Source organism: Microtus oregoni, unplaced genomic scaffold (genome assembly GCF_018167655.1).
Source record: "Microtus oregoni isolate MIOR12 unplaced genomic scaffold, Mior012 000000F_ref0000247, whole genome shotgun sequence".
Lineage (NCBI taxonomy): Eukaryota > Metazoa > Chordata > Mammalia > Rodentia > Cricetidae > Microtus > Microtus oregoni.
Window position 1 is genome coordinate 15,282,501 of NW_024543059.1, and position 5,278 is coordinate 15,287,778.

General features: G+C 44.3%; 1 protein-coding gene across 1 annotated transcript in view; it reads right to left on the reverse strand.

Moving 5' to 3' along the window:
* Positions 1–93, reverse strand: part of Vps33b (VPS33B late endosome and lysosome associated) — a 19,270-nt gene extending 19,177 nt beyond the window's left edge. Inside the window, exon 1 of the mRNA XM_041649198.1 lies at positions 1–93. This exon is cut by the window's left edge and continues 328 nt beyond it. The gene's annotated coding sequence lies outside the window, so the exon portion shown is untranslated.
* Between the last annotated feature and the right edge of the window lie 5,185 nt (positions 94–5,278).

A 5,278-nucleotide genomic window follows, 5' to 3' on the forward strand; every position in this document is an offset into this window, starting at 1 on the left:
AGCGCACACTCTGCCTGTCAGCAGGATTCCCAACTGCACGAGCGCGCCAGTACAACCCGCCTCCAAACCAGAGACAAGCCACTTCCTAGACCTCCCGGAAGTCCGGTTCTCCCGGACGGCGCGCAGAACACTGGGAGAGGACGGCGTCCGGAAAGGGACATTTCAAAACAGGAGGAGACAAGTTAGGTTTTTTACGGGTATACTTTTATTTATTTATGTGCGTGTGTGTGTGCGTGCGTGCGTGCGCGAATGTATGCCATGTGTGTGTGGGTGCCTGCAAAAACTAGACGAACGTTCCATACTTCCTGAAGCTGCCGCTCTGAGTTGCCAGACGCAAGTGCTGGGAACGCTCTTGACCGCTTAGGAGCTTTCCAACCCCATTCGTGACCAGAGTTTTTTCCTTGGATAAAGAGATTATACCTTGCCGGGCGGTGGTGGCGCACGCCTTTAATCCCAGCACTCGGGAGGCAGAGGCAGGCGGATCTCTGTGAGTTCGAGGCCAGCCTGGTCTACAAGAGCTAGTTCCAGGACAGGAACCAAAAGCTACGGAGAAACCCTGTCTCGAAAAATCAAAAAAAAAAAAAGATTATACCTTGTTAATTGCTTATTCGTCAAACTCCAGATCCAGGGAGGGATACATTTTAAGAATACAACAGACTAGATTGTAGTTCCGTTCAAGTAGAGATTGAGCCCTTCATGTATTTTAAGTTTCGAAAAGTGGGCGAAACCTAATCTGCAGAATACGGACTGCTGGAGTCCCAACTGTCGATCTAGCCTCTGACTATGCAGTTCTTGGCTTCCTGGTGGTAGAAGGTATATGTGAGCTTGAGCAGTTTGGAAAGGGATGAATATGTTGGACTATGAAATTAAGGCTTGTCGGTTGTGACCTTTGGATATCGGAGTTCTAATTTGCTAATGGCCATTATGGAAAAAATAAATAAGCTTGTGGCACAGTCATGCTACAAATGAATAAAGAGGCAAAACAGAAGTACCTCCGTACAGTGCTACTTACACAGAGGTTCTGTTTTTGAGACAAGGTCTCTGCTTTGGGATAATCCTGCATGCTGTGAAGATGTATTCCTCTCATTTGGTTAGTAAAGAAGCTGTTTTGGCCTATAGCAAGGCAGAATAAGGCCGAGGGAAAGACAAACAGAAAATACAGAGAGAAGGGTGGAGATGAGGGAGTTGCTGGCGGGGAAACAGTATGTGCTAGAGAACAGGTAAAGTCAAGAAGCCATGTGGAAAAATTTAATTAATAAAAAAATGGGTTAAGTGTAAGAGCTAGTGAATAAGCCTGAGCTATAGACCAAACATTTGTAATTAATATAAGCTTTTTATGTGGTTATTCAGGACATGGCGGACAGGACTCTGTTTATAGGTCTCAACCATGCTGTTGCAGATAGGAATTGACTGAGAAAATACATAAATAGAAAAGTATGGGGAAATGGATAATGTCTAAGACTTTGGGCTTTTTTTTTCTTTAAACAAAACAAAAACAGGCAGTCTGACCTCTTGACAGGTGTCTTGTAAATCCCAGCCCTTGGGTGGAGACAGGATCAGTTCAAGGCTATTCTGGGCAAGGTGAGACTCTGTCTCTGAGAAGGAAAGGAGGGAGAAGGTTGAGGTAAGCCGGGGACTGCTCAGTGGATAAAGCTTGATACTAGAGTTTGGCTCCCCAACACCAACAAAAATGCTAAGTGGTCGTGGCATCCCCTTAGTAACCTCAACACTCCTTAGCCAGAGGCTGGGGATCCCTCAGGCAAGCTGTCTAGATAGCCTAACCTAATTGCCTAGTTTTGGGTTCAGCAAAAGACCCTGCCTCAAAATATAAGCTAGAGAACTAGCAAGGACTCAACCTCAATCTCTGGACGCCTCCCACCTCCCAAACCCTGACTCCCTCAGAGCAGGAGCTCATCTGGGGCAATGGCCTCGCTTCTCAAAATCAATGGCGAGGGGGAAAGAGGCGAAAGGTGGGACTATTCTAGAATAAAAGGTTTAAGGTTTAAGAAATATATTATGAAGGCCAGGCATGGTGACCCATGGTTTTAACTTACCCAGTACTGGGAGGCAGAGGCAGGGTCTTCTGTGAGTTCAAGACCAGCCTCATCTACACAGCTGCAGTACAGCTGGTGCTAGAGACCCTATCTCTATCTAAATAAATAAAGTTACAGTCAGCTGCAAAAAGGGGAGCGGTCTCAAGCCTCAAGGTTTTGCCTTCTAAACCAATAGGATGAATTTGAGAAGAGGGTGACGCTAGACTGAGTCCCAAATTGCCTATGGGGAATAGAGGAAAGGAATTTCTCATGCTTAGTTTAAAAACTACCGTCTTGCACCAAATCAGCATTCCGGCTACTTTTGCCTGTTCTCTATGCTGGCATCCCTTTCTGCAGAATGGTTTATTAATACGTTTCTTTTTCCCTAGTGGCTTGAACTTGTTATCTTATTCCCCAGAAAGGGTTAAAAGACTTCAAGAACATAACAACAAAATGTACTGTTACTTGATATGAATCCTGTTTGGAAAACAAACCAACAGGAAAAGCCACTTATAAAACAGACTGGGTGGTTCACTCTCCAGCGCCATTAAAATAAATGAATTTAAGTGAAGTTTTAAAATATAAGTATTTAAAAAAGGCCTGAGCTCATACAGTGCTTCAGTTAATTTGTGTTGACCTCTGCCTGACCTCACTGCATCCTCTCTAGGTTGATGTCTGCTGCACTGAGGGACAGAAGTGCCCTGAGATGCCTTCGTGCCCCTTGTTTCATAATTCAGCAAAGTGTGCCTCTGTGGTGCAGCCATATTCATTCTGCTGTGGTCTGCCAACCCAAGCTGTCGAGGTGCCCACTCCTCTGGAGCTGCTTCCTTTCCAGCTCAAGTGAAACCTGAAATGTTTCTTCTTCCAGCACCCATGGCGACTGAGCTCCTAAGTGCAGGACTCCCTCATTCGGTGTGGTGTTCTTCATTGTGTCATCGAAGAGGGTGGCCCCAAAACAGGGACCCATGAAGCCCAGTGGATACAGGCCTGTATTCACTGTATTCAACCCCACAGTCCAGTCTCTCAGCCAAGGCTGTTTTCAAAAACTCGTGAGACAACAGGACACAGCAGGAAAGGTCGTTTTGGAAGTTTATGTCCCTTGGCTGAGATCTGGGTAAGTGAGATGGCAAACCTAAAAGGTGAGAGCCATAAAAGATTCACTGATTGTTAGAAGTCCTTCAGCCATCTCCTCACTTCACCAATACAGCAGTAGTTAGGAGCTTAGCCAATCTGGTAGTAGTTGGGAACACAGTGATGAATGCATAGGTCTCCTGCCTCCATGGGGTCGTCATTCAAAATGAGAGGTGATAGCATTAATTTCTCAAATTACTGGAAATAAGGGTAGGGTCACAGAACATGAAGACAGTTGTGTGGTGGGAGTCTCGTAGTCACTGTATCTGGAGTAAACATAAAATGTAATAATTGTTTCTCACTGTTATCTAGGTTTCATGATTGATGTTTTTTTTTTTTTTTTTTTTTTTTTTTTTTTTTTTTTTGGATTTTTCGAGGCAGGGTTTCTCTGTAGCTTTTGGTTCCTGTCCTGGAACTAGCTCTTGTAGACCAGGCTGGCCTCGAACTCACAGAGATCCGCCTGCCTCTGCCTCCCGAGTGCTGGGATTAAAGGCGTGCGCCACCATCGCCCGGCTTCATGATTGATGTTGCTGAAGGTACCTGGACCTTGAAGAAATCATGTAAAGAACAGTGATTATTTTCTATGATTTATAGTTATTTTTCTGAAGGGCTTATTCATCCGTTGCATCTTTGGTCACAAGACTATCCAGGCACACCTGGAGGTCTTCTATCACTGGTTACTGCAACAGTACACAATGTGACTGAAGGTTGCGAGGGTGTGATGGTTTTCTTCAGATAACATGTAGGATAAATCAAAGGGGCTTCTGACATGAGGGACTTGTTGTATCTCAAACACAACCTTTGTGATCAGCCGCCAATAAATATGGTTCTGAACAGAAGTTTGGGGTTCCATTCTCAGGAACTGTTCCACCTTGCTGCCAGAGAGCCCTATTACATTCTGGGGCGACTCTCCTTCTCTGCCGGGCTGGCGCAACACAGAACACCTGACAGAGCTGCTTTAGCCTGGGTGACTGGGGAAGCCGCTAGGGAAATGACATCAGAAACCTGTAGTCCCAGCTCTTCCAAGGCTGGGGAAAAGAACTGCTATTTCAGGCCAGCCTGGGCTAGTAAGAAGCTACTTCAAAAACAATGAAGACAGCAGTCAGTGTTATAACTACTGTCATCAACGTTTCAGATAGCTAGACTCTAATAAATAGTAATGTCACATTGGGATGGCCAGGCTTTAAGTGACAACATCACTTATGAGTACCAATTTTAGCTGACCAGGTGTTAGAATGAGGCACAAAGGAAATGTGTTACTGGATTCTTGTTGCTGAAATTCTCATTTCCTACCACAATTATTTATTTATTATTTTTTTTTAGTGTTAACTCCTAAAACAACCAGAAATTACGCCACATAGTGCTGTATTGCTAGGATTTTAAAGGCGGCTTGGGTTTAGTCCCAGAACTACCATTTATCAGCAGGCATCATAGGGTCTGTTCATTTGTTCAGGGGCTGAGTTCCCTACACACTCCCATCTTTAAGAAAAGCCTGGCATCTACTGGGCTATCAAATACAGTTTAACTTTAGCATAGTTCGGGGAAATGTGTTAGGGGCTCTAAGACTTTAACCTTTGTTTCAAAGCTGCTCTGTTGTTCCCATTCCTAAATGGGTTTCAGAACCCCAGCAATTCAAAATGTCCAAGTTTTGGTTGCCGTGAGAGCTCGTGGCACAGCTCAGCAGGTACAAGCACTTGCTGTCAACCTAAGCCATATTTCCAGGACAGGCATGGTGGAAAGAGAAAACACTGCTACAAGTTGTCTCATGACATTTGCATATGCACTGTGGCACACATACAAAATCTAATTTTAAACTTTAAAATATAATTTATCACTGAGGGGAGTGCTGTGTACAGGAGCCTTTTGTTGGGTGGGATTCTTCTCGTGCCATCTACCAAAATTTAATGACAAAGAATACTTTTCTCCTTTCCACCTTTTCTAGTCCACCACTCACTCCAAAGTTTACAGGAAAATCCCAATCCACAGAGCACCAAGCAACGAGCATTATAAAGCTAGTTATAATTATTCCTCATAGGGATAACCTAGGGAAGTTGAGAATGAATTTATTGGCGAGGGTTTTGTTGGTGAGAAGTTGTTTGTTAAATTATTTAGTT